Raw genomic sequence first — 21,763 nt, forward strand, 5'->3', positions numbered from 1 at the left:
CAAACTTGTAAATCATATATTTGATTAAGCTATTTTTTTTTAATGGTTACATTGGTTAATGAAATTCAGTAATTTTCAGATATACAATTCAACAGTAAGGGATATATATACATTGCATTGTGTATTTACCACCCACAGTTAGACTTCTTTCTGTCATCACATATTTGGCCCTTTTTACTCCATCTACACTTTTTTTTTTTTTGAATTTATTATCATTTATGCCTACAACACCTGGTCTTCCTAGGTGGTCTCCCATCCAAGTACTAAGCAGGCCCGACCCTGCTTAGCTTCTAAGATCAGACATCAGGCTTGTTCAGGGTGGCATGGCTGTAGACCATGGACTGTGGCTCCACTGGGGGCACGGACATAGGACCTTCTGGGTATAAAGTAGATGTGCTAACGGCTAAACTATGGAACCACGTACTCTATCGACATTTTTTGATTACCTACTTTGTTAAAGATACTTTGTTTCAAGGAATGCTTTTAAAAAGGAATGCTTTTAAAAAACATGCTTAAACCTACTGAAACAACATCCAATTACTTTGGGTATTTCTAAATGCATTATATGTATACTTAATATTACCAATTGCTCAGAATCAGATTGTGGTTATTGGAAAAAATATTTTGATCTGAATCTACCAAATTTGTTTACTTCAAAGGTCCATCGATACCATTTATTTTTTTAAAATTTATTTTCTACTAAGTGATCGCTTACTAATAGGTTAGTTATCACACTGCATATGTGTGTTATTGAGCAAAAGATTTTTCTGGATTATGTTCAATATTTGCCACTGATTATTGAGCAAATAAAAAAATTATATATTTTACATTGTTTCTCAGATTCATTTTTGTTTTTCTAATCAAAATTTTGTTCTGTCCCACCCTTCCAACCAAACTCTTCATCCATTCTCATGGTTTCCCAAATTTTTTGTAAGCATATATTTGATGTGTCTGTATGTATGTGTTTTCCCTCGGATCTTGGAATAGTTCCATTTCTCCTTTTAGAAGCAGTCAAATTCTTAGTTTTTCAGCACAAGAGGATGTAATTTCTGAATAATGAGATGAAAATTTTAAAAGATTATAAAGTACAGAAAAATAGATGCAAAAAATAGATGTCCTAGAGAAAATAAAAGACATTTTCTACTTTAAATTATGGTGATTATAGAAAACCACTTTCAATTGTTCTATGACTAATGTAGTTTTGTTGTGATCGCAGCTCAATTACAGAGTACAGTAGTAGTCTGCCTAAATATTTTAGAAGAAAATTTTTTATTTTTTTACAATAGGGACAATTTTAATGTTCATATGATAAATTGCCCATAAACAATATAAAATTAACTCGGAATACAGGTAGCAGTATATCATCCTTTTAAAATATAACATTAAATTTTGTTGGAAAATACTTATACTTGTAAATGTAAATAGTATCTAATATGACTGATTGTGTTAATAATGTGTAATAATTTTAAAACACTCACTATATTCCAGACACCGCTGTGTTAACTTGTGTGCTTGTGTGTGTATGCATACTCATTTAATTCCTGAATTAAGTCCTGAATTAAAAGTCTGCTTTCAGATAAAGGAACTGAGGTACAAAGAGATTAAGTCACCAAATGGTAAGAGATAAAATTGGGATTCATATTTAAGCAGTCTCCCTCTGAGCTTAAATTCTTAAAAGTAGTACTATACTGTATATTTTCCCGCATTAACAAATTATCAAGAAGGATGCTGACAGTATGAGATGTGAATAAATTAAATGGGTTTCAAAAGCGATCTACAGGATGAATCTAAGAAACAGAAAGAACAAACTAATCAAAACAGACTTGCAAATATAGAGGACAATCTGATGACAGGCAGAGGGGAGGATGTTTGAGGGGCTGGGAAAATGGGATAAAGGGTTAAAAAAATACAAATTAGAAGTTGATAGATGGTCCCGGGGATAGGGAGCATGGCGTAGGAAATGCAGTTAGCATTAATACATTGGCTAGATGGAGAGCCAGAGGAGGGAAAGAGCAATAGGGGAATAGTTTTATAAACTATATAAATGTATAACCAATGTACTGTATACTTGAAACTAATAATAAAATAAAATTGAAAAAAAGGGAAAAAAGAAAAAAGAAATTTTAAAACCATAAATTTCAGTTCTTAAAGTTTTTTTTTTTTCCTTCAATTCTGTGCATTTGCGCTTATTTGTTGTTTTCTATAACTGTCTTTACCAAAGAGGTAAGGATAAATTTTAATGAAATAAAAATTTTTTCACAAAATTCATAGGAAAAAAACATAAATTTTATGAAGTAATGTATAAATATATTTAATTTGCATTTGAATTATAAAATTATCATGCTAGTGTACTACTTTCTAATAATCTTTTCTTTGTGTAACATATATATTTAAAATATATATGTCTAGTATATTTATAATATATAGTATAATATATTAATGCAACATGGTTAATATATTTTATATTATATTATAATATATAATATTGTTAATACTTCTGCATCAATCCATATCCACATTACTTACTTATTGATTACTATATTAATTATAATAGTCATTACAGTAGTTTTCTACCTAAGTATCTCGGTTACAATCTCTAACTTATATCTGTACAATTAATACTTTTAGTGGCCACCTGACTCTTTTCATACACAAAGCCCTTTTTTTTATTATTTACATATGTTAAACAGCACCCTGATTTTCATCTGGAGAACCATCTTTCCTCTACTTCATGTAATTGAAGTGCTTAGGACTTCAACCTGAACTTGCTCGAATGCAACATTACGTATCCTGGCTAAGATGTTTAATCACTTTATTATATACATAGTAACAGGACATACCTTCAGCTACTTGGATATTAATTTGTTAACAAATAGAAAAACATAACAATGTACAACACAGTTGAGTCCTACCAAAAAATACAGACAGAAGAAAAGTGAAGACAGAAAAGATGAGCCTGATGATCCTATTTCATTCATCACTACAGCCGGATATATGCATATACATTTTACTTATCTAAGCCACGAATATGTCTTCATCTAATAAATATTAATGTATTTTAAATAATTAAATTTACAATTACATAAATACACATTACAATTGTTATTATGAACTGCATAAACTAGAGCTGACTTTTTTATTTGTCACAGGTAAAAAAAAAATCAATAATGCAATACAATTCATTACTAATAAAATACTAATTTTCTATGAGTCCAATCATTTTAACTTCACTTTGCTGAAGTTTCAAGCATTTCTTATTTTTAAATGTACCTTCACATTCTCTCTCTTTTTCTCTCTCTTTCTTTATTTCTTTAATTATACAAGAGAAGTTTTCATATTTGGTAAATTAGGAAACAAACAAATGATAAACTGTATCATCCTAATCCCACAATTCAAAAAACTACTAAAATTTTACTTCATATAAGTCTAGAGATTTTTTATTTTATGCAATACTTTTTTTAAAAAAATGGATATATATTCCAAATAAATATATATTATAATCTGCATAGTTTTTATGTAATGCCATAAATATCATTCTATGTTAATAAATACACACCTCAAACATCATTTAATAGTTATATAGCATGCCCTCATTTGGATAGAACAGTTTGTTTAGCAATTCCCTTGTGTCACACATCCAGGTATTCACTATTATAAATAATACTACATTAAACATTGATATATAAAATATATATTTGTGTGCTTCTTAGATTGTTTTCCAGGAATAAAGTTTTAGAAGTTGAATTTTTAAGTGAAAATTTATACCCGATTTCAGAGTCCTTTTTCTATTTTGGGTCTATGTTCCTCATAAGGTTGTCCTAAATCATCAATATGTAGTTATAGCTTATTATTGGTTATGAAATTTGGTAAGATTTAGACCCTTCACGTTTATAAGGCATTTATTTCTTCTTATATATTTCATTTTATTCCTTTTAAGCATATATTTATTCATAATACATACACATATATGTACATACATATACATATATATACACACAAACATAAATTATAAATATCTTTGATATTAAAAAATATAATATAATGTATTCATATTTTTCTTAAAAATTTTTAAATATTTCGATTTTGATGTCTGCTTAATTTATTTTTAACTTATTTTAATTTAAGATACAAATCATTTGTGTAATTTTTTCTAAATTACTGACTTTTTAATAAATTTGATTTTATGCACACTTAGATAAATTCCAGGATTATAAAACTATGTTCCATTAATACACTTATTTTTCATAGAGTATTGCTTTACTTACTATAACATTGTAATTTTAATATTTTGAAGAAAAGTATCTTGTAATTATGCTTTTATTTCCTTTTTTTTCTATTTTCTCACATTTGTGTTCTAAAACTATTCCAATGTAAAATGTATTTTACCAGAAATATGTATAAAGCTTTGTAAAATGCTTTATGAGTATTGTAATTTTTTTTATATATATTCTATAAGTACAAAAAATCCTAATGATAGATTTTCTTACTGTGAACTCTCCTTGTCTTCCAATAATTAGCCTTACTTGGTCATTATTTATTATTATGTAATATAATTATGGATAGAATAAAGTTTCAGAATATTTCATTTAAATCTCTTTTATGTTAAACTTACTAGCTAGAATTCAAAATGTGTTTAAAGTTTCTTATCCTCCCAAATTTTCATTTTACACATAACGGAATGCACAAATCTAGGTGAATGATTTGCTTATTCTATATGCATGTGTCCAAAAGAGGTTATTTAAACTTATTAATAATATCGATAATCTCCTATTATGCCAATTGTACCAAAAAAGTAGAAATCACAACTATAAATATTAGAAAAAGCAATATTACTAGTGATATAGACGTTAATGGATAATCAGTAAACATTATGAACAGCCTTATGGTAACACATTCAAAAACATAAAAGAAATGAATACATTCTTTGAAAGACATAAATTACCCAAAACCAAAACCAAACAACTTTTTTATATTTGATATTTGCTTCATTGTAAAATCCCAGCAGTAAAAAATCAATAGACAATAAGTAGGACAAGTTGATAATACTTTACTAAAGGGTTAATTTTAAAGCTGCAAGCAGATGTTAGAAAACCATAATAGATAGTGCAGTACTTGAAGAATAATAAAATTTGAGCTATTACTACCTTTTGGTCTGAAGTAACAAGTGGACGAATAGTTTAATAGAAGCTCGATTGAGAGACCATTGTAGAGAAGTCTACGAAGAAAAGGAAACTGAGAGAAACCTGAAGGAGGAAAATTGAGGAAAAAATACTCTAAATAATTTCTATTTTCCATTGTCTTCTTAGCATGATTCCCCAAAGATGCAGCATAAACATAAGCCAAAGCAAAGAAACCCATTAATTTAGTTACACTAGTTTGCCTTCTGGGGAACAAAGCTGCATGGAGTTTGTTGAAGGTCAAGTACCAACACATTGGTCAAAGATGCATATAGAGATAACTGTCTATACAGTGTAATTAGTAAATAGCAAGAAAAATTTGCACCAAAACTTTATATCTTTTGCCTTTCACTTCATTCACTTCTTTTTAACAACTATTAAAGAGAAATAAAAGGCAGGCTATCTGAATTCTCTGGTAAAACCATCACATAATAAAGTTAATAACCACACAGATTTTGAGATAGATTTAGGCACCATTTCCATATATTATTTATTTTTTATTTTCAAAGAAGTTGGCTATTGAACTAATTAAGTTGTTTTACTTTTAACCCAAAGTTAATTTTATTTTTAATATTTATGATGCCAACAATGACCTATGATCTTCCCACTCCCTTTCTTAACTCTTGCATTCTTTTTTCAGTGGAGTTGAGTTCAGTTTTCTGGTCTCTCTCCCTCATTGGAATAGCCTTGAATAAAGTCTTCCTTATCTGTATAACTTTGTCATGCAATTTTTGTTTTGCTAGTTCCTATCCACATGGAAAAGAGATTCTACAAGAGAGGGAAATGAAACAGAAATTGTGAAGCTAATTGACACATTAATTATTCAATAGTTCCTTAGTTTATATATATATATATGTTTATATGTATGTGTGTGTGTGTATGTATATGTGCGCGCACACACACACACACACACACACACATATACATACACCATTGAAAATGCTATGAGAATGTTACACAGAAATTTACATAACTTGTTTACTTTATTTCCCTGACTTTAAGATAAGGTCCAACTTAAAACCAAACTCTGACTACACATGTAGAATAATTATAGTTTTATCCTTCAGATGATTTTTTATATCATTTTCCTTTTAAAGAGAAGATTGGCAGATCAAATAAGCATCATGACTTTTATATTCTTGATTTTCTGAATATTTAAATATTAATGTATTTTAAATTCTCCTGTATGGTAATACAAAAGACTATCTACGGGAATCTTTCCTGCCAAAACCTAGATTTCAAGAAATTATTCTTCAGCCCTACAAATTTTCTCCAATGCTATTAACACAAAATCCTGAAACTAAATGTAGACTGATTTTTTAAAAATGTTACTGAAGCCACCAACTAAATCCAGATGTATGAAGAAGCCAAGGTGTAATGAAATTATGTCAGAGTTTTGTAGATCATAATAATTCATGAGCACATAATTACAAGTGTTCAAAAATGCCCCAAATGATCTTTTTTTTTCTTTACAAATATGTTGAATTTTACCTATTGATTCTACTTTCAAAACTTATTCCCCCTCCTATAATTATGGGGATTTTTTAATGGCATTTTCTTGAGTAGATTTTTATTACAATCACAATGCATGAACATTTAATAATGTGAAATGAGACAATAAAGAGTATAATATGTGCACATATTTCCTATTTATTTTTTTCCTGCATAGTTTAAGCGTGTTATACAAACCATTACTGAAATGCATAGAAATCCGCTAGGGACAATTTACCATGTCATTATTATTACTGTTTATTAGTGGTTTCCTTGAACATAATGTAGAATACAGTAGAGTAATAGCTTTCAAATGAATAATAAGTAGAAGTCTCAAGTGAATTTCAATATTTTCAGCAGATCTTTCAAACTCTTTTGCATTTCTCAATCAATTGGATTTTTAAATCCATGCTTAAATATGTGACATTAACATCTGGTTTAACAGAAGTAAATAATGAAATAGAGTAGATTTATTTTCTTCTAACATGTAGCCTGCTTTTATTCATGGTAATAAAATCAAACAATTATCTACTGACAACTAAGGTCATTAACATCATGGGTGTATGGATATCTGAACTTTATGTTTCCATTTTTGCCCACCCCACATATCCCATCAATCCATTCTCTATACTGTTACTTGAGTGATGTTTCAGAAACACAGTCTGAATATTTCACTTCATTATTATAAATGTTGAATTCTCATCATGAATAGGATAAAATCTTGACTTCTTAGGTTTATGTACAGATGCCTTTAGGATGTGTTTGTTCCTACTTATCTTTCCTTCCTAATGCAGGAGGTTTGCTGTAGGATTACATAAGTCAAAATGGCTGGCACATAATGAGTGTTATATACATGCGAAGTTCCTTTCATTGTAGATTTGAACCAATCTACAACCTAGGGGTGGGTTTTGGAGGGGTAGTTGGAAGACTGCAGAAACCTTGAAGCTAAGCTAAAACATTCAGATGGGGTCCATTCTTTTGGTCCGATAGCCTTCATCATTGTCATTTCATATTGCTTCCTCAATCTCTCCTCCAAAGCATATCCACTTATATCCACATTTTATTCTTCAGAGTCACTTTGTACATTTTGAGCAGTAACATAAATATATCATGTTCTTTCATGAAATTTCTTCCACTCAAAACACTCCTTAGTCTATGGATTCCTTTGTAAATCTCCAATTTGCCCTTCAAAATTTCTCTTATTTCACCGCACCTCTGAAGCCTTCTTTTACATCTTTCTAAATGTCTAGGATCATTCCGTCACTGTACATTGAACCTTATTCAATTATTTATTTTTCATGTCACTCCACTGACCTACTAGGTTTATCTTTCCTATTACTCTATGAATAACTTGAGGGTGGGATCATGTTCTTATTTTTATTTTTTTATCTAGCACAGAATGTAGTGTTTAACAGATGTTAAGCACATAAAGTTACCTTCCGAAGCTGAATTTGGACAAATGCGTGTATAATACTAGTTAGGACTAAATTAATAACCACACATATGGCAGCTAATGGTCAATTTGAATTTAAAAACTGAGTGGTTGGTAAGGTTTAACAATCTTACCAAATTTGCAATTAAAACAAATAGAACAAAAAAATAAAAAACATTTAATTTCCAATAATGTAGGGTTTTTTTTAATTAAAAAATTAGATAATTCAGCCCATACATTCAGTTGATCAAATTTTATTTTTCTTAATTGCAATTAATACATTTATATTAGGATATCATAGTATTTAAATTAACCTCAATAGATGACCAGAATAAATACTTTTATATATTTATTAATCATTGATTCTTCATATAGCTTCTAACCCCCAATACATTCCTCTATTCTGAAGTTATCTGTTTCTGTAAATTCAATTCTGTTTTCTTTTTAATTTGTATTAATGCTTTGTATTGTCCTTATATCAATCCATTATATGTTATATACTTTAAAAATATTTTCTTTCAATCTATTATGTGCCTGTTAACTTTGTTTAGGTCTTTTTCACAGGGAATACTTTTACTCTTCAGTCTTATTCACCAAATAAATTCACCAAACAAATTTATTATTTCACTTTGGCTTTCTTATGTCGTTTTTTAAAAAGAAAGGAGGATTGGCAGATGATACAAACATGTGTCCTTCAGTAGACATATTTTTATTTTAAATTAATACATTTCAGTGCTAATGTATATAAAAGTATCTCAAACTTGGCTATTATGTACATTCATCTTTGGCAGAAGGAGCAACTGTTATTGAGCAGGAAAGTCACAGTTCTAAATCTAAAACTTAGTTTACTCACTGAACCAAGGTGAACTTAATGAGGTAAACACCACCTTGTGAAATCTCTTAAAGAATGACCATATGCCTCTGCTATGGTAACAACTCCCTGCTTATATTGTGCACCTTGTTCTTTTAAATTTTTTATAGTTATTAATATGTTTAAACAGGTATTCAGTGAATATTTACTAAATAAATTGTATTTGAATATGTTACTAAAATGGAAATATCAGCTGATTAAATGTTTCTTCTAATTCATGCAAAAAAAAAAGTTAAGGAATTATTTGATATTTTTATTCATTCTTTTATTCATCTTTTATGATCATCATGTCTGGTTTAAAATACAATATAAACTTTCTTATCAAATAATGATAACCAGGAATAGCTAGATACATAGTAAAAAATGTAAAATAACATTATTGAAGTAAAAATTAGAACTAGATTAATAAGATCCATATAATTGTAAGATTGATCTCTGAACTTCTAGAAACCACAGCAAGAAAAATACTAAATTATAAGATTTGTTGGCTACATTACAGGCTTTCTTAGTATATTTTGGGTATAGTTTATTGGCAAGAGCTCTGATTTAAGCATCAGAAAACTAGGGACAATATGTTAATTCTAATATTTCTAAATGATAAAATTCAACTCACCTTCATTTAGATTCAATTTTTTTCATCTTAAGAGGATAAATATTTATACTTACAAAGTTACCATGAATATCAAATGAGTCAATATACCAAAAGGTGCTTTAGAGTCATAAGCAATTCAATTATTTCTGTTAGAACTGTTTAGTCAGAGTTTTAGACCAGAAACTTACATTCGAATTGATACTAATCATCTTTGTTTTATATTGTAGGAAACAGAGGCTTGCAAACATTATTTCAAGTAATATTTTGGTTTATTTTATTTACTTCACGCCCCCACTAAATTATAATTGTGTACTTAAATGAACCTCTACTTATAAAAAATAATAAAACCATACAAATACAATTCAGATTTATTAAATTACTTTCCATATTTCAGGTATTTTTTTTACTCCTTTTCATTATAATTAGCAATCAAACAAAACCAGACCAATATGTACAACCATTTATTTTTAAATTTAAAATATGTGTAAATGTGAAACAGGTGACATATTAGTTCCAAAACTGAAAATGCAGAATGTTGATCAAAATAACCAGAGATCAAATTTTAAACGTTTGCTTCATAATTTAGAGAAAGAGTTCACTTTAGTGCTATAAAATAACTGAAAAAGCTGAATGTTTTGCTTTATTTCAGCTTTTTGTTTTGTTTTATTTTGTTTTTATAATAGAATTTACTTGCTATCTCCATTTCTCACCTCCCATTTCAACCTTAATAATTTAGCTTTTCTTCTCTTTACTTGAGCAAGCTGCTGTCTGGGTGACTTACAATGACTTTGTAACTGATAAATCAATTTGTATCTTCTCTGTCTTCATCACTTCTGATTTCTCTACAGCATTTATTAGTACAGTCCTTGTCCATTGTGACATTTTCTTCTCCAGGTATCTGTGATATTACATTTTTACATTCTTTATACTCAAAAATAAGAAAAAAAAAGCTCATTATTTTCATTCCCAAGCCTCTTCATTTTCTGTTTTTTGTTTTTGTTTTTGTTTTTTTCCAAAATAGAATCTCATTTCAGGTAAGATGGTATTAAAACACTGAAGACATCATGTACTGTTCATTTTACCTCATATGATCCATTTTTAATGAGATAGATAGATTCAGATTTTAAGATTTTAAAATCTTTCACTTTTCTACTTAATGTCCTCCAACCCCAATTGAAAAACACTGACCAAAAATTTTTTTATGAGGCCTTCAAAGCTCTATTTTATGTTGTTTTTCTTTCTTTTACCACTCCATCTCTTGCTACTGAAGCTTCAAAAATAGAAACCAATCTTATGTATTTCCTCCTCAGTAGGCCTTTGCACTAATTGTATCCTCTATCTGGAATGCTGTCCTTTTATTGTTGCATAACTGGTTGCTTCTTTCCTATCACATTCCATCTTCAATGTCAAATATGGATTTTCTGATCATATCATTTTCATTCTCAACTATCTGCATTGACTCTCCATTTCTCAAAGAATGAGGTTCATTCATGGCCATCCATAATTAGATCTGTGGTTGCCTGGACTATGCAGTGTCACTTATAACCTCCCAGTCCTCATCTTTCTGGAAACACCTCTTTCCTGAAACCAAACCCTTGCATTCACTTATTGCTTTCTTGAACATATTGTACACTTTGGTAACTATGATTTTTTACATTTTATCTGTTAAACTCAGACTATTTTCAAAATCTTACCAACTAGAGTCATACATTTGCTGGTGAAGCTCAGTTCGAATTTCATTTTAAAAAAATGACATTATTTGTTCCTTTGAGTAAAATTAATGTCTCTCCTTTGTGAAGCATATAAGAAACACATTTCCATAACTACAAAGTAAATGTGTTACATCATTTACTTACTTACATATCCCTACAAAAGACTGCCAGCTTTGTTAGGGCAGAGGTAAACTTCTAGTACACATTTTTAACCCCTTACTTCATCTAACACAACACATTGCACAGAATGGTACTCAATAAATAGACATTAAAAAAACATTTGCATGTTTTACATTTCATAAATTTAAAATTTTTAAATGTTACTAGTATTGCCTAGCATTTTGATTTATTAATTTCAGGAATGATTTCATAAAGTATACATTCAAAATTGTCAAATAGAGAGCAATTACTTAAAATTACATCTGCCTTTAAATGTCAAAGTTAAAACTGAATATCAAAGAGAATTAGTCTTAGTATTTTACATATGGATTTTCTTTCCCATTCATTTTTATTTTATATTTATTTTAGATTTTAACTGACATTTTCAGTTTCTTAAAAATTTTTATGTCAGTTAGTTTGTTTATTTTCATTATTCTTCTTAGGATATAAAGCTGATTGAACTTGCCCATCTAAGTTCTTTATACTCAATTAATTTCAGCCCTCTTTTGAAATTATTTCTATCATTACTAGTTCTGAATATCCTGCTGTTTCTGAGATATAAACTGCCCCCCCCCCAAAGAAACCACCAATTCATCAGTAATTCAACATTTATTATCCTAAGAATGTGTTCTTATTTTTTACTTTAGGTTTCATAAAATTTAATTCTAAAAATGAGTAAAGTAAAAGTGTATTTTTTATTTCAAAAATTAAACTACCAAATTACACACACATTCATTCTTTGGGTCTGATAATGAACACTTTAAAAGAATGTATTATAGATACTTAAATACAATACTTATTTTAATTAAATTTTTAAATACAATACCTATTTTAATTAAATTTTTAAATGCAGTAATGCAAATTATGTGACCTCAAATAAGAATGCAGATTATGCTTGGCAGTAATTCTAATAGAGCTTTACATAAAAATTCAGATCCCAGTGAACAAAAAACATTTATTTTTCTTAAAAAATAGTCAATTTTCCTGTTAATTCTAGAATTACAGGAATGTTTTGTTAACTCTAGAATTTAGAAGAAGATTTGGTTGGTTGCTCTTAAGGATATGCCATGCCTTAAATGAAATTTAATGGTTTTACATATTGAGAACTACAAAGAATACAGCATTTAATTTCCTCATTTCATCACTCTGAAACATGTTACCTAAAGTCATATCTCTAACCATCCTGTAAAATGTGACAAAGAGGGCACCGTTTAATGGCTCCTTATACAACATAGATTATTATATCTATTTTATTTTTCTATAATTTTATATGGCAAATGTGCTCCATAAAAGTATCAAGCAAATGATCAGACATTTTGAAATGTACATTCCAGAAATGTACATACTCTGAAGTCTTTAAAGCAGTGCTTTCTTTAAAAATTATAAAATTAAAATATTAATAAAAGAGATAGTTACTTCAGCTTGTCATGAAGGGTTTTATTTTTTTTTTTTTGCTCCCATGAAACTATCTTCACACTTATTTCCTAGTTAATACATTTGAAAATTTCTCAGTTGAAAAAATGTAAATTATGGAACTAAGTCTTTTTCATTTGCTGTCCCTGAATAGTACAACATTTGGTAGAAAATGTACTTTTATTTTTGAGTACTAAGTACTGTTAATAGAACATATTCAAAAGGCAAAACATGATACAAATAAAATTTAGATTTTTGTTTAACTAGACATAACAATACAAGTACTCCTGCTAAGATAAGTACTGAGCCAAGTACTGGACTAATTACTTTTAACTTCTTGCTTTATTTCATACTTAAAACAACTTTAAATAGAGATGTAGAGAAATTCAGTTTTTTACCCAAATTCTGAAAATGAGTTGCAAAAGAAATACTATTTTGTTTAACAGCTAAGGTAGGGATAATAAGAACTATTAACTCCTATATAATTCTGCTACGTTCTTCCTTCAAACCAATATACATATATGCATACATTTTTACACATTGCATAACTTTTTTATACACACACAGTTGATTTAGTATAAGAAAATATAAAAATTTAAAACACTGGAAAACATTATGCAGAAGAGCTTTGTAAATTGTCAAAATAGTGATCTTTCTCATGCTACCTAATACAGGATCTCAGAAGAAATGAAAATTTACAGCCAAATTAATAATTCATTGTCAATCTATTTGAGAAAACCATATAACAATCAAGAATTAGATGCTGTAGCCGTTTTCCTATTCATGTGAAAATTTATATGCTATGTTTCTTATTAAATATGCAGAATGCTAAAGTGATGTTTCAATAAAATTTAATCTGCCCAAAAGAAATTTATATTTTATCTAAAAGGCAGGTTTTTTTTTAATTTACATCATTTACCCAAAGTTTATTTTTTCTCAGCTTTGTTTCTTAATTTAATATTGGGTTATTTAAAATAAGAAAAAGAATATATAAGTTCTATGTATTTTTCAGGATATTAGCTATTTTCTTATGAGATTTTTCACCAATTTATTTCTAGATTATTTATTTTCCTTTTTACACATGCTTCTGAGGTACTGTATATGTAGTAATGTCTGCTAATGTGGTACAAACATAAAAACACACACATATATAAACATACATATAGAATTTTTTTGGTCCTCATTTTTTGAATATTGCCAGCACAATACCAATGAACAAGAAAATTCTCATTCACAGAGCTGAAAAGAGTTAGAAAAATTATCCATATAATTACATAAGTTAAAATTATTTTAACATAAAATGCTTGATATTGTATTATTTCTTCTGAAAATTTCCAAACTCCCACAACTTTGACTTAATGTTGACAAACAATTATGTTAATATTTTAATGTACATAAGTTAAGAGGTAAGGGACTTCTAGGTAAAGAATTTACAAATTTAAAATATCTACCTATTTAACAAGTAATTTTTAGACACTACTAGGAGTTACATTTGAAATGGAGAACAAAATAGATGTGATCTTTCCCTCTGTGCACTTACACATACTCACCCACCTACAAACACACACAGACAACTGGAAAAGATGTCAGAGGTAGAACGTAATTAATTGAGACCCTGAATAGTGCAAGGGTAGGGTAGGGAGATGATCATACCTGCTCCCCAGGTTTTCTTCCATATAGCAGACTGAATTGAGCCAAGGATATGAGCAGACATGGAGAAAAACTGTGATGAGAGAGAGCAAATGGGAAAAAACAAACAAATAAACAAAAAACAACACTTTAAAGAATGATAAGTGCTACTCATTGACATAGAACCTGTGGGCCTATGCATGGAATGCAGGAGAGAAAGGAAACATTAAGAGTTCTTGTATCATTCAACATAAAATGACAGACTTATTTGCTGTTATCTGTTCCTCTTGCCTCATATTTTGTCTTAATGTTATATACACAGCTGTTGTTTCTGACCCAAGAGACTTTATATTCAGTCAATTAGTCTATGGTTTTAAGGGAATTTTTTTCACAGTGGTCATTTGTCAAGCTTTTAAAGTAATAAGTTTAGTTAGAAACACATGTTTTTATTCCTAGTGGAATAATTTCTCAGGTAAATTAATATTGTATTGCAAAGAGCTATAATATAACATTTAATATTAAAAAATCTTTAGGACATTTGAAAACCATTACCTTCCTATTTCTTAAATTATGTATTTTATATCTTATGTAAGATTTCGCCTGGAATTTTAAAAATAAATGGCAGAGGAGAATTTTATTTTAGCAAACTATTTCAAGTTGTGTTACAGTGACACAAACCATATTTAATAGAAATGATTGCTTGCATTATTGGGATTTTAGTTTAGTCATTAAATATTTCCTGTAGTTTTCAAGAAATACTAGAAAATCATAATCAGAGGAAGGAACTTTGTAAAGAAGAGTTTGGGGTCTAGAAAAGTTTACCATCTCAAGGAATAAAATCTCACATGGTTCTCATGTTTCCTAGCCTTCCCCACATACCTCCTCCCAACCATATTCACACTACATGCCGATTTTTATTCATATCAGAAATACACACACACTAAAAATTATAGGAAATATTATGAAAGGTATATGAGTTCAAACTAACTCATATTAATATGAATTTGAATTTTTATCCAGATTCTATCATTCATAAGCTCTTTGAATTTACACAAGTGTTTTAATTATATTTTTTGTTTTATTTTATCCAACATTAAAGAAAGATTCATAAAACTAATTTTAAAGTAAGGTTGATAATCAAAGGTGATAATTTAATGAGCTCAAGTATTCAAAAAGCCTTAGCTTCTGCTTCATATATAATGAATTAATTATCCAGAAATAATAATATTAACTATTTTGTTACTATGGTTTTTCTACTGACAACTAATTTAAGTTTAAAAAAGTATCTGAGAAACAATATGTTAACTAAAAATTGGTGGGAATATCCTTTAAAAATTGAATCTTCATGATGTGTATAAGATAGTAAATAAGTATATCATTTGATTATACCTGACAACTGAAAAACTGATTATATTGTTAGGAAAACACTGATTATCACACTGATATTAAAGGTAAAGGTAAAGATTGTTTTTAAGCCCCATTAAGAAAAAAGAAAACAGTTGGCGATACCTAAAAATTCATCTGACAAATCTTAACTTTATTAGTGCCCAAATATCTAAGACTGGAAATAAGAAGACTATATTTCAACTTTGACAATAATTTGTTGGTTATTTCATTACGTGATTGTAAAATGACTACATATCTATGTTTGTAGATATGTTATGTTATTTTTGGTAATGTGCTTGACTGTTCATAACTCAGCACCCCCATCAATTCCTTGTAATGCTGGTAGCAATGCTTTCTGGAATCCCCTTTCATACCTGGTTATGGGTTAGAGTTTGCCAACAAGGAGCAAATTGTGTAAGATATGGGAAGCAGAAGTGACAAAGAAGCCATTCTGCTCAACAGTTAATGGCAGCCAGACGTGAGAGCAGAGTTCAGAACTCTTCAAAAACTCCTCTTAATGGTGGCAGATAAAGGCAGGACCATCTCAGCCTACTTCTCCATGAGTTCCAGGTTCTATACTGTTCTCTGTTCTTCTGGTTGAGTTCTCAATGATTCTATATGGCCTTTCAGACCCTCACTGATGCAAACTTCTCTCGCATTCTTTTACCCCAAATTCCTATATTAAATATCTTATTTTTTTTTAATTCTAGTAGGGGCTCAATTTTCCTGGAAAAGCCAAACACACATTTTCCCAACATGTGATACCTTTACCTGTGACTATTTTATTAACATTTAATGATGATCGCATATGATAGGAATTTAAGGCTGCCTTCATCATGTAAATAGCTCCATATGCCATTTGAATAATGAACAGAACCAACAAGATTTACTGTATGCACGCTAAAGAAATATTTTAATTACCTGAGTTATATTAACCTGAGTTTATATTATGAAGCTTTATAGATACAGAAAATATTTTTAAAATATGTTTTGGTAAATTATCAAAGTTAACACCATCAGTAATCATTAGTCATTTAGGATATCTTCTATTGTCATCTTCAAGTAAAAATAGCATCAATAAAGAGTGTCATATGTTTTAGGCACTTCTGGATATGCTCATCTCTATCATTACAATTACTCCTAATGTCATTTGTCTCTCACTTAACAACTAAATATCTTCCTGGAAATCTTGCTACTGAGTGAAAAGTTCTTATATGAGAAAACATTTCTCTATTATTTTTAATAAGAAAAATTACAATATGTCCTATTTCAATCCAAGCTATCAAGACAATTTTCAAAGACAATATGCATTTGATCACTTGAAACATGATACATTAGAGTATATAAGTAATAAAAAATTATACATAACATCACATAGATAATAAAAGTTACTAAAGTTAATAAAACCAGTTTGTATATTGATATAAAGCAATGAAGGCTTATTTGCTTTCCAGTAAATGAGAAAGATCAGAGGTGATGATGCTTGGTAGAGGACACACACAGGGAGAAATTCTTTGAAAGGCGATAGAAAATCCACTTTTAGACAGGCTTTTGGGTTCTTTGTGATCTTGCACTCAAACTGCACTTAATTATAGAACAACAAAACAGCCTTAGAGCAAAATAAAGGTTAATCATAAAAAAGATTTGAAATAACAGAAATACCACATGTACACAACAGACCGAGGAGTCATAGAACATGCTATACATTTACCTTTTTCACGGAGTCTGTTTGCAAAGCAAAGTGACTTGAATTTGTCCCAACATGGAGAGAAATTACACTTTGTTCTGTGGGATATTTTCTAACTTGAACTTGGTATCATGTAAATTGGGAAGTACGCCATTACCTGAAATCATAATGCAAAAATGTCACTTTTTAAAGCATTTTTAAAATACTTCTATTTTTTTCTGCTGAGCCTGAAATTGCTGTCAGAAACCATCTATTTCTTGACCAGCATTGACATCCCTACTAATAGTGGTTACGGGAAGTTTGAGGAGGAATGCAGAAGACTGTTGATAATTATTTGTTTCCTAGATCAGCCCTTTTCTTTAATTGAATTTGCTTTCAAATGGATTAGCAAAAGATAGAAAGTCATGGAAAGGCGATGTCGGCCTCCAAATATAAAAAATAGAATTCTACCTCATTTTGCAAACTGGTCTCTTTCTTAAACAAAGATAAATCTATGCAGGTAAAGTTATTTCCCAATTAGAAATCCTTTCAGTATTTGCCCATTTTTAATTATTTAAAGACAACTATAATCTATGAAAGATTCAATATCTGTTCTTTCATTTTGGTCGGTATACTCTTAGGACCATGCTATTCTTCTCAGTTTTCTTCTAAAAGGTTGTTATACTTGGAATGCTTTTGTTCAGCTGGATCAAAATGTAAGTAACTTAGGAAAAAAAACCTGTTGGCACTGGCCATGCTTCTCATTTGCTTCCAGTAGAAACTATCTTTCCCTACATGATTGAATGTTGACATTTATTCTTCAGTGTTCTTCAGTGTTACAACAGACAAATAATGATTTTCATGTGTTTGGTAAATATCCAGAGTTTCCCAGTAGTTTTATAGTCATAATCTAAGTAACCTGAAAGAGATACAATTTCAAACTGGAGCTTATTGAAACGCCAAACTTACTTAACTTTTTAAATAAATAATTTCTACCTCCCATTTACTAATTCACAGTTCTCTTAAAATCACTTCAAATTTGACTATAAAAAATGAGTTTACACCCCAAAATTTGTAGAATCTATTTTTATACATGCAAATTTTTACAGAATTTACTTTTTTTACTCCTTAAATAAAACAAAATGTGAGAGCTGCTGTTTTTCTGCTTCGTCTCAGGTTGCTATATTTTCTGCTCATTAGTATATGACTGGAGTTGTTTCAAGTGCAAATAAATATACTTTCAGAGAAAGCCTATCTAAGTATATAAACTTTTGTATTAATTTTATATTTTCACTTAATCTTTAAAGAGTCATGAGGGCCCCATCTATGTACCCCATTTGAGACAAAGTCACCTTCACATTTAAATGACTTAACTAAATCTAATAGAGAAGTTTATGTATTCAAGCCAGATAAAAGAATTTTTCAGAGATAGTAGGACATTTTTGCTTTTGTCCATCAATAGTAAATTTTTTCCAAGCTTCCTGAAATAGTGTCAATGCTTTTGGTATGCTTCTCTGAAGTTCCTGAGAAGATTTGAGACAATCAAGATAATAGTAATGTATATGCATGACATTTCTCACTTTTATGGTTCACTCATTTTTTTTACAAGCATATAAATAAAAATATTAGTTGAACTTTGCATAATTTACACAATGGAATATTATTTAGCCATGAGAAGGAAGGAATTTCTGCCATTCATGACAACATGGTGGGCCTTAAGGATCTTGTGCTAAGTGAAATATGTTGGACAAAGACAAACACTCCATAGTATCACTTATATATGGAATGCGTGTATTTTAAAAAGTCGGACTCCTAGAAATAGAGAGTAGAAAAGTGATTCCAGGGCCTGAGGGGTGGGGGAAATAGGGAGAGGTTAATAAAAGGGTACAAACTCTCAGCTGCAAGATGAATAATGTCTGAGGATCTAGGGTAAACATGGTGACTGTAGTTGATAACGCTGTATTGTTTAATTGAAATTTGTTGAGAGAGTAGAACTTAAATGTTCTCATGCAGACAAAAAAACAAATATGTGAAGTGAGGGGTGTGTAAATTAACTACATGAAGGGAGTCCTTTTGTAACATGTGTATGTATATCAAATCATCATGATGTACACTCATACATTTTAAGTATCTCACAATTATGTGTCAATTATATCTCAACAAAGCTGAAGAAACAAGTGACAAATATTTCTGAAAGTTAACTTTTCATGATTTTGTTTATACTTCTTTCACATGCTCCTAAATGAGTGTTCTCTCCTCTCATCCTCTTCTCTCCCTTCTCTTGCCCATGCCCACCTTCCGAAATCTACCCATTTTACTCTCTTCTAGTCTCTAGGCAGTTTGTCTGGTGTATACAATCCAAGTTTATCCATATACAAAAATCACCAAGATACACATTGCCTATTTTTTAAAAATTAGAAGTTAAAATATTCTTTATTTTATACTGCTTTATTCAGGTATTATATTGAAGTTATATAATTCTATGAATAAAACAAGAGCTTCTTTTTGTTTTTAAGTCTAGATTTCTATATGACAGTCCTTTTTGTTTTCACAATTACTTATATAACCTCTGTCACCTGAGAAGTAAAATTAGAACGTGCTTATAACTTGTGAAAATATCAACCATAAGAATTGGAGTAGAGATTCTACTTAAAACATAGTGCTATTTTAATCTTGTATTTTAAAATTATTATGTAGTATCTGCTTAGAGAAAAAGAAGAAATATAATATGACAAAACATTGAAATGTCACAAAACTTTTGGGATTATATATAGAATTAAATAATTAAATAATTCCATTAAAGCTTTTAGCATGAACAGATCATAAATGAGCCAGAGGACTGAAAGTAAGATCTTTTCAGCTCCATTGCACTAATTACAAATATTTTATAGAAAAGAGCCTTTGCAATGACCCAAATACAAATACCGAAATTGTTTTATCTTAACAAAAGTATAAGAGATAAAGTATTTTTTAGTGCTGCTTTATTAAATTCATGTTAAAGTTTTGGAATTTACAAATACCTGGCCTTAAGGCACATGAACCTTGCAGAGAAATAATGGCTACCGAATCATGGTTCCTTAACTTAAGGAAGGAAAGGTAAAGCTGCTCAGAATGAGCTAGCAAATACTCTGTATATTTTATATTCTAAGTACAATTTTTAATTGTATCTGAAATGTAGAAATGCATAGCCTATGCCATCATTTTAAAAATAAACAGAAAATTAAAATGAGCTAAGCTAATGTGAAATATACTAGGGCACATTCATAGATAAAATGTATGTACAAAATAGATGACTGAGGGATTGAACTAAATGTTTTATAGGATAAAAACATTGCCCCAGAGTTGTTGAAAGTTTCTGGAGAATTCTACTTATATACTAGAAATCGTCAATCTAAGACTTCTTTGAAAATAGAATAGTAATGAAGTAAAAACATTAATTTTTTAATTTTTATTTTTTAAATTGTTTATTGGGGTAACATTGGTTAAAACAATTATATAATTTTTAGGCGCACATTATAGTTTGACATCTTCATGATCATATCTTAAAAGAAACCATATTTTTTTCACTGCTTTACTATAATATTAAAACAATTCATAGTTTTAATTTCATTTAATGCACGTTACACAATTATAATATTTTTAATGCACATTTGGAGTTTAAATATCTAAACTTATATTTCTTAAATATTTTTACATAAATTGGAGAAAATATATTAATTGAACTATAATAGTGTAAAAACTAGGAACAACAATTAATTTAATTTTTCCTATGAATGCTAATTTGAAGAAGCTTAAGAAAGATACAATCAATGGCACAAACTAACATTAATAAAGAAAAAGGCACTATTCATAGAGATTTTTAAATTATTCTTGAAATTGAATTTTCTGACATTCAATTTTCTGTGATCTGATGCCATTGCCAAAGCTAAATTCTACTGTCAATCTGACAGATCCTGTCCCAACACACACACACACACACACACACACTCTTTCTCTTTCTCCAGTCTCTAATCTATCCAGTTTCTCTGCTCAACTCTGGTCTGTCCTCTCTATAATCATAGGGTTTTAGAACATACTTCTAATGAATGAATGATGAGTAGACAAAACTAACATGATATCAAAAGGTCATCATTACATCTAACAAGAATATTTAATTTATTACAAATATTCAACATTTTCAAAACTTAATTCTGATAAAAGTCACAAAACTAGAATTCTGACAGAATTATATCGCA

General features: G+C 29.2%; 1 long non-coding RNA gene and 1 pseudogene across 1 annotated transcript; both read right to left on the bottom strand.

The window, feature by feature from the left end:
* Positions 1-219: 219 nt before the first annotated feature.
* LOC118613921 lies at positions 220-335 on the bottom strand (annotated as a pseudogene).
* A 4,704-nt stretch (positions 336-5,039) lies between these two features.
* On the bottom strand, positions 5,040-17,675 carry LOC118613639. The gene is made up of 3 exons (XR_004955598.1): positions 17,574-17,675; positions 14,501-14,570; positions 5,040-5,243 (listed from the first exon to the last, which is right to left on the bottom strand). It is a non-coding gene; the product is annotated as an uncharacterized LOC118613639 (long non-coding RNA).
* Between the last annotated feature and the right edge of the window lie 4,088 nt (positions 17,676-21,763).

This window comes from Rousettus aegyptiacus, unplaced genomic scaffold (genome assembly GCF_014176215.1).
Source record: "Rousettus aegyptiacus isolate mRouAeg1 unplaced genomic scaffold, mRouAeg1.p scaffold_m13_p_2, whole genome shotgun sequence".
In the NCBI taxonomy this organism is placed as follows: domain Eukaryota; kingdom Metazoa; phylum Chordata; class Mammalia; order Chiroptera; family Pteropodidae; genus Rousettus; species Rousettus aegyptiacus.